Source organism: Betta splendens, chromosome 5 (assembly GCF_900634795.4).
Source record: "Betta splendens chromosome 5, fBetSpl5.4, whole genome shotgun sequence".
Taxonomy (NCBI): Eukaryota; Metazoa; Chordata; class Actinopteri; order Anabantiformes; family Osphronemidae; genus Betta; species Betta splendens.
The window spans coordinates 14,549-28,386 of NC_040885.2; the positions used below are offsets into that span (position 1 = coordinate 14,549).

Sequence of the window (13,838 nt, forward strand, 5' to 3'; positions counted from 1 at the left end):
GAACTGCTACAAAGCACGATGGGAGATGTGGTATTCTATCGTAAAAGATATAAATAACGTCTGTGTCCTTATGTATAACGCATTTCCTTTGGGGTGGATTTCTGTGCTTTCACGTCCTTCTGAGACGTTGTACTTTGTGAGTTTAATGATTTTCAGCACCGTCAGTCATCAGGGATCACGTGTGAAAGGGGCTCCCGAGCGCGGGTTCAGCAACTCATACTTACCTGGCAGGGGAGATACCATGATCATGTAGGTGGTTCACCCAGGGCGAGGCTCAGCCATTGCACTGAGGCTGTCTGACCTCTGCGAATTCCCCAAATGTGGGAATCTCGACTGCATAATTTCTGGTAGTGGGGGACTGCGTTCGCGCTCTCCCCTGATTAAGTGTTCAAAAGGTATTGTCGTTGAGTATCGCATGAATCCTATGAATGAAGCTATGGCTCACGTAAAAAATCTACTCTCAATTCTGTTCTTTAACTATTCTGCTGTAATAAATACAAGCTTCATTCATTCAGTTGATCTTTACCGTACCCGTTTTATTTATTACATTTCGATGCATTTCTCTTTTCTCCACTAGATGTGGAAGCTGCAGTTTTATTTGTCAACTTGTTAATCGAGCAAACAGTTTTTCTTCAGTGAGAAAGATGATAGATTTGTTTGTATTAGCTCATCTGAGGCTAGACTAGTTAACACAGAAGTAATAATGACAAACGTCATCGGCACCAATTTATTATGAATCCTATTGGACAATAGCCTGTCACATGACCCAGTGGCGCCCTACTAACCATGACTTTAAACGTTTAAGGAGCAACCCTTTCCTCCGTTTTCTGTAAGCGTTGCACGTCTTAGCATTTGGTCCCACTGGACCACACTGTTAAACTCTAATCTACTGGTCAACTGAACGTAGACGTTTGCACCGTCACTGAGACTAACTGTTGGGAGAACGTGTACTTCAGCTTCTACGTCATGGCGGTATCGCTTCTCGGCCTTTTGGCTAAGATCAAGTGTAGTATCTGTTCTTATCAGTTTAATATCTGATACGTCCCCTACCCGGGGACCATATATTAAATTGATTTTTGGAGCAGGGAGATGGAATAGGGGCTTGCTCCGTCCACTCCACGCATCGACCCAGTATTGCAGTACTTCTGGGAACGGTGCACCCCCTATGGATGTAAAAATGGTAGATTCTGCTCCTTATTCATTAGAAAATAATGTATCCATATATTTGACAGGATATTGTTCTCTGCAAAAGTCAGTGTAAAATATTTTCTAACATCTAAGATGTGGTTCCACTACACAGCAATGTCAAACTGTCCACCTACAGATTGTATGACATATGCAGGAACCACTCATGAAAAGCATCTCCTGATCTCAGCTCAGTTCTAAATGAGGTTCGGTGACACAGACTCATGTAAACGCCAAGTCATATATTCAAAGGTTGAATCCTTTATTCTGTGATCCCAACATAGTCATCATGTGCTCTGTGACTGGTTAGGTTCAACACTCTTCTTGTAACATTCTTACAAAAACAACTAATCTCTTGTGTCCCGTCATACATCAAGTTTAAACGGCTGATATTCTGTTTGACCGTCCAATAGTTTATGGTTTGTATCTGTCCTTTACACCCCGATGAAGGTATCTCCCCTGCCAGGTAAGTATGAGTTGCTGAACCCGCTCTCAGGAGACCCTTTCACACGTGATCCCTGATGACTGACGGTGCTGAAACTCTTTGAACTCACGATGTACAACACCCTAGAGGGACGTCTCCCATCGTGCATTGCTGCAGTTAATGCGGTTCCTCGAGTCGCGGCTGAAATTAGACAATCGGCGCTCGCACCCGCTCCTGCGTGGGTAGAAAGCGACTCGACATTTCTTTTAACACAGACTGTTCCACATATGTTAGGTCAGAGAGTTTGATTTTGCACATTACTTAAATGGCAAAGCTGCCTGTGGACGTATGGTGACATGTTTTGCGGTAGGAAATAATTGTTGGTTTCCGCGAAAGGATGAAGCGGGCCAGTAGAATATTGTGAATGTGTACTTTTAGCTGCACAACTTTAGTCGTGGAAGTTTGTTTTCTGACAAAGGAAATATTTTGTAACGTTAACTCGTCTGTTTCAAATGAAGATGAAAACTATTTAAAGCCGACAAAACTAGCGTCACTAGCCGACAAAACTAGCGTTATTTCTAATGGACTTGAAGCAACAACATTCCTTCAAAGTCATTTATCCAGCTAATGCAAAAATATGGTCTAATAATGAGGTTGTAGCAACGACAAAAGAACAAAACAGCTAAACTTTGGAAATATGATCTGATGAGTCCAAATTTCTTTGCACCTTCAAAGATATAATCAGACATTTTTACATAGTAACTTAAGAAACGGTTGTTGCTTCAAAATGTTTCCTTTGTCAGAGAACAAACTTCTATATAAAGTCGTGCATCTAAAAGACACACATTGATTTCGCTTCATCCTCTAACGGTCGCGGAAACAAATAATTCTATAATTCTTTCCTACCGCAAAACAGGTCCTCAGGCAGCTTTGCAATTTAAGTAATGTGCAGAAACAGACTTCGGCTGATCTAAACTATATGTAACAGTCTGTGTTAAAAGAAATGTGGAGTCGCTTTTTACCCACGCAGGCGCTGTTTGTCTGATTTCAGCTGCGACTCGATTGGTTGTCTGCGGTTCAGTTCTGCCACGCGATTGGTTGTTTACAAGTATATGGTCACCGGTAAATTTTGGACGAACCGTTCTTCGTTCTTTATCACTGTAGACATTTAACTACCGTATAAACGGTTAAAACAGTCCCTAAAGTAAACAGTGGAGCCCAGTAGAACTCAATAAAGCTGTTCTTCTGGGTGTCGTACTTCCGGGAACTGCTACAAAGCACGATGGGAGATGTGGTATTCTATCGTAAAAGATATAAATAACGTCTGTGTCCTTATGTATAACGCATTTCCTTTGGGGTGGATTTCTGTGCTTTCACGTCCTTCTGAGACGTTGTACTTTGTGAGTTTAATGATTTTCAGCACCGTCAGTCATCAGGGATCACGTGTGAAAGGGGCTCCCGAGCGCGGGTTCAGCAACTCATACTTACCTGGCAGGGGAGATACCATGATCATGTAGGTGGTTCACCCAGGGCGAGGCTCAGCCATTGCACTGAGGCTGTCTGACCTCTGCGAATTCCCCAAATGTGGGAATCTCGACTGCATAATTTCTGGTAGTGGGGGACTGCGTTCGCGCTCTCCCCTGATTAAGTGTTCAAAAGGTATTGTCGTTGAGTATCGCATGAATCCTATGAATGAAGCTATGGCTCACGTAAAAAATCTACTCTCAATTCTGTTCTTTAACTATTCTGCTGTAATAAATACAAGCTTCATTCATTCAGTTGATCTTTACCGTACCCGTTTTATTTATTACATTTCGATGCATTTCTCTTTTCTCCACTAGATGTGGAAGCTGCAGTTTTATTTGTCAACTTGTTAATCGAGCAAACAGTTTTTCTTCAGTGAGAAAGATGATAGATTTGTTTGTATTAGCTCATCTGAGGCTAGACTAGTTAACACAGAAGTAATAATGACAAACGTCATCAGCACCAATTTATTATGAATCCTATTGGACAATAGCCTGTCACATGACCCAGTGGCGCCCTACTAACCATGACTTTAAACGTTTAAGGAGCAACCCTTTCCTCCGTTTTCTGTAAGCGTTGCACGTCTTAGCATTTGGTCCCACTGGACCACACTGTTAAACTCTAATCTACTGGTCAACTGAACGTAGACGTTTGCACCGTCACTGAGACTAACTGTTGGGAGAACGTGTACTTCAGCTTCTACGTCATGGCGGTATCGCTTCTCGGCCTTTTGGCTAAGATCAAGTGTAGTATCTGTTCTTATCAGTTTAATATCTGATACGTCCCCTACCCGGGGACCATATATTAAATTGATTTTTGGAGCAGGGAGATGGAATAGGGGCTTGCTCCGTCCACTCCACGCATCGACCCAGTATTGCAGTACTTCTGGGAACGGTGCACCCCCTATGGATGTAAAAATGGTAGATTCTGCTCCTTATTCATTAGAAAATAATGTATCCATATATTTGACAGGATATTGTTCTCTGCAAAAGTCAGTGTAAAATATTTTCTAACATCTAAGATGTGGTTCCACTACACAGCAATGTCAAACTGTCCACCTACAGATTGTATGACATATGCAGGAACCACTCATGAAAAGCATCTCCTGATCTCAGCTCAGTTCTAAATGAGGTTCGGTGACACAGACTCATGTAAACGCCAAGTCATATATTCAAAGGTTGAATCCTTTATTCTGTGATCCCAACATAGTCATCATGTGCTCTGTGACTGGTTAGGTTCAACACTCTTCTTGTAACATTCTTACAAAAACAACTAATCTCTTGTGTCCCGTCATACATCAAGTTTAAACGGCTGATATTCTGTTTGACCGTCCAATAGTTTATGGTTTGTATCTGTCCTTTACACCCCGATCAAGGTATCTCCCCTGCCAGGTAAGTATGAGTTGCTGAACCCGCTCTCAGGAGACCCTTTCACACGTGATCCCTGATGACTGACGGTGCTGAAACTCTTTGAACTCACGATGTACAACACCCTAGAGGGACGTCTCCCATCGTGCATTGCTGCAGTTAATGCGGTTCCTCGAGTCGCGGCTGAAATTAGACAATCGGCGCTCGCACCCGCTCCTGCGTGGGTAGAAAGCGACTCGACATTTCTTTTAACACAGACTGTTCCACATATGTTAGGTCAGAGAGTTTGATTTTGCACATTACTTAAATGGCAAAGCTGCCTGTGGACGTATGGTGACATGTTTTGCGGTAGGAAATAATTGTTGGTTTCCGCGAAAGGATGAAGCGGGCCAGTAGAATATTGTGAATGTGTACTTTTAGCTGCACAACTTTAGTCGTGGAAGTTTGTTTTCTGACAAAGGAAATATTTTGTAACGTTAACTCGTCTGTTTCAAATGAAGATGAAAACTATTTAAAGCCGACAAAACTAGCGTCACTAGCCGACAAAACTAGCGTTATTTCTAATGGACTTGAAGCAACAACATTCCTTCAAAGTCATTTATCCAGCTAATGCAAAAATATGGTCTAATAATGAGGTTGTAGCAACGACAAAAGAACAAAACAGCTAAACTTTGGAAATATGATCTGATGAGTCCAAATTTCTTTGCACCTTCAAAGATATAATCAGACATTTTTACATAGTAACTTAAGAAACGGTTGTTGCTTCAAAATGTTTCCTTTGTCAGAGAACAAACTTCTATATAAAGTCGTGCATCTAAAAGACACACATTGATTTCGCTTCATCCTCTAACGGTCGCGGAAACAAATAATTCTATAATTCTTTCCTACCGCAAAACAGGTCCTCAGGCAGCTTTGCAATTTAAGTAATGTGCAGAAACAGACTTCGGCTGATCTAAACTATATGTAACAGTCTGTGTTAAAAGAAATGTGGAGTCGCTTTTTACCCACGCAGGCGCTGTTTGTCTGATTTCAGCTGCGACTCGATTGGTTGTCTGCGGTTCAGTTCTGCCACGCGATTGGTTGTTTACAAGTATATGGTCACCGGTAAATTTTGGACGAACCGTTCTTCGTTCTTTATCACTGTAGACATTTAACTACCGTATAAACGGTTAAAACAGTCCCTAAAGTAAACAGTGGAGCCCAGTAGAACTCAATAAAGCTGTTCTTCTGGGTGTCGTACTTCTGGGAACTGCTACAAAGCACGATGGGAGATGTGGTATTCTATCGTAAAAGATATAAATAACGTCTGTGTCCTTATGTATAACGCATTTCCTTTGGGGTGGATTTCTGTGCTTTCACGTCCTTCTGAGACGTTGTACTTTGTGAGTTTAATGATTTTCAGCACCGTCAGTCATCAGGGATCACGTGTGAAAGGGGCTCCCGAGCGCGGGTTCAGCAACTCATACTTACCTGGCAGGGGAGATACCATGATCATGTAGGTGGTTCACCCAGGGCGAGGCTCAGCCATTGCACTGAGGCTGTCTGACCTCTGCGAATTCCCCAAATGTGGGAATCTCGACTGCATAATTTCTGGTAGTGGGGGACTGCGTTCGCGCTCTCCCCTGATTAAGTGTTCAAAAGGTATTGTCGTTGAGTATCGCATGAATCCTATGAATGAAGCTATGGCTCACGTAAAAAATCTACTCTCAATTCTGTTCTTTAACTATTCTGCTGTAATAAATACAAGCTTCATTCATTCAGTTGATCTTTACCGTACCCGTTTTATTTATTACATTTCGATGCATTTCTCTTTTCTCCACTAGATGTGGAAGCTGCAGTTTTATTTGTCAACTTGTTAATCGAGCAAACAGTTTTTCTTCAGTGAGAAAGATGATAGATTTGTTTGTATTAGCTCATCTGAGGCTAGACTAGTTAACACAGAAGTAATAATGACAAACGTCATCAGCACCAATTTATTATGAATCCTATTGGACAATAGCCTGTCACATGACCCAGTGGCGCCCTACTAACCATGACTTTAAACGTTTAAGGAGCAACCCTTTCCTCCGTTTTCTGTAAGCGTTGCACGTCTTAGCATTTGGTCCCACTGGACCACACTGTTAAACTCTAATCTACTGGTCAACTGAACGTAGACGTTTGCACCGTCACTGAGACTAACTGTTGGGAGAACGTGTACTTCAGCTTCTACGTCATGGCGGTATCGCTTCTCGGCCTTTTGGCTAAGATCAAGTGTAGTATCTGTTCTTATCAGTTTAATATCTGATACGTCCCCTACCCGGGGACCATATATTAAATTGATTTTTGGAGCAGGGAGATGGAATAGGGGCTTGCTCCGTCCACTCCACGCATCGACCCAGTATTGCAGTACTTCTGGGAACGGTGCACCCCCTATGGATGTAAAAATGGTAGATTCTGCTCCTTATTCATTAGAAAATAATGTATCCATATATTTGACAGGATATTGTTCTCTGCAAAAGTCAGTGTAAAATATTTTCTAACATCTAAGATGTGGTTCCACTACACAGCAATGTCAAACTGTCCACCTACAGATTGTATGACATATGCAGGAACCACTCATGAAAAGCATCTCCTGATCTCAGCTCAGTTCTAAATGAGGTTCGGTGACACAGACTCATCCATCCATTTTCATCCGCTTATCCGGGGCCGGGTCGCGGGGGCAGCAGTCTAAGCAGAGAGTTCCAGACTTCCCTCTCCCCGGACACTTCCTCCAGCTCTTCCGGTGGGACCCCAAGACGTTCCCAGGCAAGCCGAGAGACGTAGTCTCTCCAGCGAGTCCTAGGTCTTCCTCGGGGCCTCCTACCGGTGGGATATGCCCGGAACACCTCCCCAGGGAGGCGTCCAGGAGGCATCCGAACTAGATGCCCGAGCCACCTCAGCTGGCTCCTCTCGATGTGGAGGAGCAGCGACTCTACTCCGAGCTCCTCCCGGGTGACAGAGCTCCTCACCTTATCTCTAAGGGAGCGCCCAGCCACCCTGCGGAGGAAGCTCATTTCAGCCGCTTGTATCCGTGACCTTGCCCTTTCGGTCATGACCCAAAGCTCATGACCATAGGTGAGGGTAGGAACGTAGATTGACCGGTAAATTGAGAGCTTTGCCTTTCGGCTCAGCTCCCTCTTCACCACGACGGACCGATACACCGACCGCATTACTGCAGCCGCCGCACCGATCCGTCTGTCAAACTCACGCTCCCTCCTTCCCTCACTCGTGAACAAGACCCCAAGATACTTAAACTCCTCCACTTGAGGCAGAAACTCTTCTCCAACCTGGAGAGAGCAAACCACCTTTTTCCGGTCGAGAACCATGGCCTCAGATTTGGAGGAACTGATTCTCATCCCAGCCGCTTCACACTCAGCTGCAAACCGCACCAGCACACGCTGGAGGTCCTGGCCTGATGAAGCCAACAGGACAACATCATCTGCAAAAAGCAGAGATGCAATCCTGTGGTCCCCAAACCAGACCCCCTCCGGCCCGTGGCTGCGCCTAGAAATTCTGTCCATAAAAATAATGAACAGAACCGGTGACAAAGGGCAGCCCTGCCAAAGTCCAACATGCACCGGGAACAGGTCTGACTTATTGCTGGCAATGCGAACCAAGCTCCTGCTCCGGTTGTACAGAGACCGAACAGCCCTTAGCAAAGGGCCCTGGACTCCATACTCCCGGAGCACCCCCCACAGGATGTCACGAGGGACGCGGTCGAATGCCTTCTCCAGATCCACAAAGCACATGTAGACTGGTTGGGCAAACTCCCACAAACCCTCAAGCACCCTGCTGAGGGTATAAAGCTGGTCCAGCGTTCCACGACCAGGCCGAAAACCACATTGTTCCTCCTGTATCCGAGGTTCGACTATCGGCCGAATTCTCCTCTCCAGTACCCTGGCATAGACTTTCCCAGGGAGGCTGAGAAGTGTGATCCCCCTATAGTTGGAACACACTCTCCTGTCCCCCTTTTTGTAAAGAGGGACAACCACCCCGGTTGTCCAGTCCAGAGGAACTGTCCCCCTCCTCCACGCGATGTTGCAGAGGCGTGTCACCCAAGACAGCCCCACAACATCCAGAGACTTGAGGTACTCAGGACGGATCTCATCCACCCCCGCTGCTCTGCCACCGAGGAGCTTACTAACTACCTCGGTGACCTCAGCCTGGGTGATGGGCGAGTCCGCCTCTGAGTCCCCTGCCTCTGCTTCCTCAGCAGAAGGCATGTCGGAGGGGTTGAGGAGATCCTCAAAGTACTCCTTCCACCGTCCGATAACATCCCCAGTTGAGGTCAACAGCTCCCCACCTCCACTGAAAACAGAGTTGGTAAAGAACTGCTTCCCCCTCCTGAGGCGCCGGACGGTTTGCCAGAATCTCTTTGAGGCCGAGCGATAGTCCTCCTCCATGGCCTCCCCGAACTCCTCCCAAGCCCGAGTTTTTGCCTCCGCAACGGCACGGGCTGCAGCACGCTTGGCCTGCCGGTACCCATCAGCTGCCTCAGGAGTCCTACAGGTCAACCATACCTGGTAGGACTCCTTCTTCAGCTTGATGGCGTCCCTTACCTCCGGCGTCCACCACCGGGTTCGGGGATTACCACCACGACAGGCACCGGAGACCCTGCGTCCACAGCTCCGAACGGCCGCGTTGACAATGGAGACGGAGAACATGGTCCACTCGGACTCTATGTCTCCCACCTCCCTCGGAATCTGGTCGAAGCTCTCCCGGAGGTGTGAGTTAAAGGTCCGTCTGACAGAGGGTTCAGCCAGGCGTTCCCAACAGACCCTCACAATACGTTTGGGCCTGCCAAGTCGTTCCAGCCTCCTTCTCTGCCAGCGGATCCTACTCACCACCAGGTGGTGATCAGTTGACAGCTCAGCCCCTCTCTTCACGCGAGTGTCCAAAACATATGGCCGAAGGTCAGGTGAAACGACTACAAAGTCTATCATCGACCTCCGGCCTAGGGTGTCCTGGTGCCACGTGCACCGATGGACACCCTTATGTTCGAACATGGTGTTAGTTATGGCCAAACTGTGCCTAGCACAGAAATCCAATAACATAACACCATTCGGGTTCAGATCAGGGAGGCCGTTTCTCCCAATCACGCCTCTCCAGGTATCACTGTCGTTACCTACGTGGGCATTGAAATCTCCCAGAAGAACGATGGGGTCCCCAGTTGGAGCGCTTTCCAACACTCCCTCCAGGGACCCCAAGAAGGCCGGGTACTCCACACTGCCATTCGGCCCGTAAGCACAAATGACGGTGAGTGACCTATCCCCCACCCGAAGGCGCAGGGAAGCAACCCTCTCGTCCACCGGGGAAAACTCCAACACATGGCGACTAAGCTGGGGAGCTATGAGCAAGCCCACACCAGCCCGCCGCCTCTCACCGCAGGCAACTCCAGAGTAGAAAAGGGTCCAGCCCCTCTCAAGGAGTTGGGTTCCAGAGCCCAGGCTGTGTGTGGAGGTGAGCCCGACTATTTCTAGCCGGTACCGCTCGACCTCCTGCACAAGCTCAGGCTCCTTTCCCCCCAGTGACGTGACATTCCATGTCCCAATAACCAGATTGGTTATCCAGGGATTGGGGCGCCCAGGCTCCCGCCTTCGACTGCCGCCCAATCCACTCTGCACCGGCCCCCTACGGTTCCTCCCGCGGATGGTGGGTCCACTTGAGGACGGCCCCACGTCGCTCTTTCGGGCTGTGCCCGGCCGGGCCCCGTGGGAATAGGCCCGGCCACCAGGCGCTCGCATACGAGCCCCAACCCCGGGCCTGGTTCCAGGGTGGGGCCCCGGCTGCGCCATACCGGGCGACGTCTCTGGCCTTGGTGGTTTGTCTTTCATAGGGGGGTTGTGAACCGCTCTTAGTCTGGCCCGTCGCCCAGGACCTGTTTGCCTTGGGAGACCCTACCAGGGGCATTTAGCCCCCGACAACATAGCTCCCGGGGTCATTCGGGCACACAAACTCCTCCACCACGGTAAGGCGGCGGTTCAGGGAGGAGGCCTGACTCATGTAAACGCCAAGTCATATATTCAAAGGTTGAATCCTTTATTCTGTGATCCCAACATAGTCATCATGTGCTCTGTGACTGGTTAGGTTCAACACTCTTCTTGTAACATTCTTACAAAAACAACTAATCTCTTGTGTCCCGTCATACATCAAGTTTAAACGGCTGATATTCTGTTTGACCGTCCAATAGTTTATGGTTTGTATCTGTCCTTTACACCCCGATCAAGGTATCTCCCCTGCCAGGTAAGTATGAGTTGCTGAACCCGCTCTCAGGAGACCCTTTCACACGTGATCCCTGATGACTGACGGTGCTGAAACTCTTTGAACTCACGATGTACAACACCTTTAAGGGACGTCTCCCATCGTGCATTGCTGCAGTTAATGCGGTTCGTCGAGTCGCGGCTGAAATTAGACAATCGGCGCTCGCACCCGCTCCTGCGTGGTTGAAAGCGACTCGACATTTCTTTTAACACAGACTGTTCCACATATGTTAGGTCAGAGAGTTTGATTTTGCACATTACTTAAATGGCAAAGCTGCCTGTGGACGTATGGTGACATGTTTTGCGGTAGGAAATAATTGTTGGTTTCCGCGAAAGGATGAAGCGGGCCAGTAGAATATTGTGAATGTGTACTTTTAGCTGCACAACTTTAGTCGTGGAAGTTTGTTTTCTGACAAAGGAAATATTTTGTAACGTTAACTCGTCTGTTTCAAATGAAGATGAAAACTATTTAAAGCCGACAAAACTAGCGTCACTAGCCGACAAAACTAGCGTTATTTCTAATGGACTTGAAGCAACAACATTCCTTCAAAGTCATTTATCCAGCTAATGCAAAAATATGGTCTAATAATGAGGTTGTAGCAACGACAAAAGAACAAAACAGCTAAACTTTGGAAATATGATCTGATGAGTCCAAATTTCTTTGCACCTTCAAAGATATAATCAGACATTTTTACATAGTAACTTAAGAAACGGTTGTTGCTTCAAAATGTTTCCTTTGTCAGAGAACAAACTTCTATATAAAGTCGTGCATCTAAAAGACACACATTGATTTCGCTTCATCCTCTAACGGTCGCGGAAACAAATAATTCTATAATTCTTTCCTACCGCAAAACAGGTCCTCAGGCAGCTTTGCAATTTAAGTAATGTGCAGAAACAGACTTCGGCTGATCTAAACTATATGTAACAGTCTGTGTTAAAAGAAATGTGGAGTCGCTTTTTACCCACGCAGGCGCTGTTTGTCTGATTTCAGCTGCGACTCGATTGGTTGTCTGCGGTTCAGTTCTGCCACGCGATTGGTTGTTTACAAGTATATGGTCACCGGTAAATTTTGGACGAACCGTTCTTCGTTCTTTATCACTGTAGACATTTAACTACCGTATAAACGGTTAAAACAGTCCCTAAAGTAAACAGTGGAGCCCAGTAGAACTCAATAAAGCTGTTCTTCTGGGTGTCGTACTTCCGGGAACTGCTACAAAGCACGATGGGAGATGTGGTATTCTATCGTAAAAGATATAAATAACGTCTGTGTCCTTATGTATAACGCATTTCCTTTGGGGTGGATTTCTGTGCTTTCACGTCCTTCTGAGACGTTGTACTTTGTGAGTTTAATGATTTTCAGCACCGTCAGTCATCAGGGATCACGTGTGAAAGGGGCTCCCGAGCGCGGGTTCAGCAACTCATACTTACCTGGCAGGGGAGATACCATGATCATGTAGGTGGTTCACCCAGGGCGAGGCTCAGCCATTGCACTGAGGCTGTCTGACCTCTGCGAATTCCCCAAATGTGGGAATCTCGACTGCATAATTTCTGGTAGTGGGGGACTGCGTTCGCGCTCTCCCCTGATTAAGTGTTCAAAAGGTATTGTCGTTGAGTATCGCATGAATCCTATGAATGAAGCTATGGCTCACGTAAAAAATCTACTCTCAATTCTGTTCTTTAACTATTCTGCTGTAATAAATACAAGCTTCATTCATTCAGTTGATCTTTACCGTACCCGTTTTATTTATTACATTTCGATGCATTTCTCTTTTCTCCACTAGATGTGGAAGCTGCAGTTTTATTTGTCAACTTGTTAATCGAGCAAACAGTTTTTCTTCAGTGAGAAAGATGATAGATTTGTTTGTATTAGCTCATCTGAGGCTAGACTAGTTAACACAGAAGTAATAATGACAAACGTCATCAGCACCAATTTATTATGAATCCTATTGGACAATAGCCTGTCACATGACCCAGTGGCGCCCTACTAACCATGACTTTAAACGTTTAAGGAGCAACCCTTTCCTCCGTTTTCTGTAAGCGTTGCACGTCTTAGCATTTGGTCCCACTGGACCACACTGTTAAACTCTAATCTACTGGTCAACTGAACGTAGACGTTTGCACCGTCACTGAGACTAACTGTTGGGAGAACGTGTACTTCAGCTTCTACGTCATGGCGGTATCGCTTCTCGGCCTTTTGGCTAAGATCAAGTGTAGTATCTGTTCTTATCAGTTTAATATCTGATACGTCCCCTACCCGGGGACCATATATTAAATTGATTTTTGGAGCAGGGAGATGGAATAGGGGCTTGCTCCGTCCACTCCACGCATCGACCCAGTATTGCAGTACTTCTGGGAACGGTGCACCCCCTATGGATGTAAAAATGGTAGATTCTGCTCCTTATTCATTAGAAAATAATGTATCCATATATTTGACAGGATATTGTTCTCTGCAAAAGTCAGTGTAAAATATTTTCTAACATCTAAGATGTGGTTCCACTACACAGCAATGTCAAACTGTCCACCTACAGATTGTATGACATATGCAGGAACCACTCATGAAAAGCATCTCCTGATCTCAGCTCAGTTCTAAATGAGGTTCGGTGACACAGACTCATGTAAACGCCAAGTCATATATTCAAAGGTTGAATCCTTTATTCTGTGATCCCAACATAGTCATCATGTGCTCTGTGACTGGTTAGGTTCAACACTCTTCTTGTAACATTCTTACAAAAACAACTAATCTCTTGTGTCCCGTCATACATCAAGTTTAAACGGCTGATATTCTGTTTGACCGTCCAATAGTTTATGGTTTGTATCTGTCCTTTACACCCCGATCAAGGTATCTCCCCTGCCAGGTAAGTATGAGTTGCTGAACCCGCTCTCAGGAGACCCTTTCACACGTGATCCCTGATGACTGACGGTGCTGAAACTCTTTGAACTCACGATGTACAACACCCTAGAGGGACGTCTCCCATCGTGCATTGCTGCAGTTAATGCGGTTCCTCGAGTCGCGGCTGAAATTAGACAATCGGCGCTCGCACCCGCTCCTGCGTGGGTAGA

General features: G+C 46.2%; 8 non-coding genes across 8 annotated transcripts; all 8 read left to right on the top strand.

The window, feature by feature from the left end:
- Nucleotides 1-216: 216 nt before the first annotated feature.
- Nucleotides 217-379, top strand: LOC114856489 (U1 spliceosomal RNA). Its single transcript, XR_003786119.1, has one exon. It is a non-coding gene; the product is annotated as a U1 spliceosomal RNA (small nuclear RNA).
- A 595-nt stretch (nucleotides 380-974) lies between these two features.
- Nucleotides 975-1,165, top strand: LOC114856479 (U2 spliceosomal RNA). Its single transcript, XR_003786109.1, has one exon. It is a non-coding gene; the product is annotated as a U2 spliceosomal RNA (small nuclear RNA).
- A 1,924-nt stretch (nucleotides 1,166-3,089) lies between these two features.
- LOC114856422 (U1 spliceosomal RNA) lies at nucleotides 3,090-3,252 on the top strand. The gene has a single exon (XR_003786062.1). It is a non-coding gene; the product is annotated as a U1 spliceosomal RNA (small nuclear RNA).
- A 595-nt stretch (nucleotides 3,253-3,847) lies between these two features.
- On the top strand, nucleotides 3,848-4,038 carry LOC114856481 (U2 spliceosomal RNA). Its single transcript, XR_003786110.1, has one exon. It is a non-coding gene; the product is annotated as a U2 spliceosomal RNA (small nuclear RNA).
- A 1,924-nt stretch (nucleotides 4,039-5,962) lies between these two features.
- On the top strand, nucleotides 5,963-6,125 carry LOC114856433 (U1 spliceosomal RNA). Its single transcript, XR_003786069.1, has one exon. It is a non-coding gene; the product is annotated as a U1 spliceosomal RNA (small nuclear RNA).
- Nucleotides 6,126-6,720: 595 nt separating this feature from the next.
- Nucleotides 6,721-6,911, top strand: LOC114856482 (U2 spliceosomal RNA). Its single transcript, XR_003786111.1, has one exon. It is a non-coding gene; the product is annotated as a U2 spliceosomal RNA (small nuclear RNA).
- Nucleotides 6,912-12,198: 5,287 nt separating this feature from the next.
- LOC114856444 (U1 spliceosomal RNA) lies at nucleotides 12,199-12,361 on the top strand. The gene has a single exon (XR_003786076.1). It is a non-coding gene; the product is annotated as a U1 spliceosomal RNA (small nuclear RNA).
- A 595-nt stretch (nucleotides 12,362-12,956) lies between these two features.
- LOC114856483 (U2 spliceosomal RNA) lies at nucleotides 12,957-13,147 on the top strand. Its single transcript, XR_003786112.1, has one exon. It is a non-coding gene; the product is annotated as a U2 spliceosomal RNA (small nuclear RNA).
- The last annotated feature ends 691 nt before the right edge of the window (nucleotides 13,148-13,838 follow it).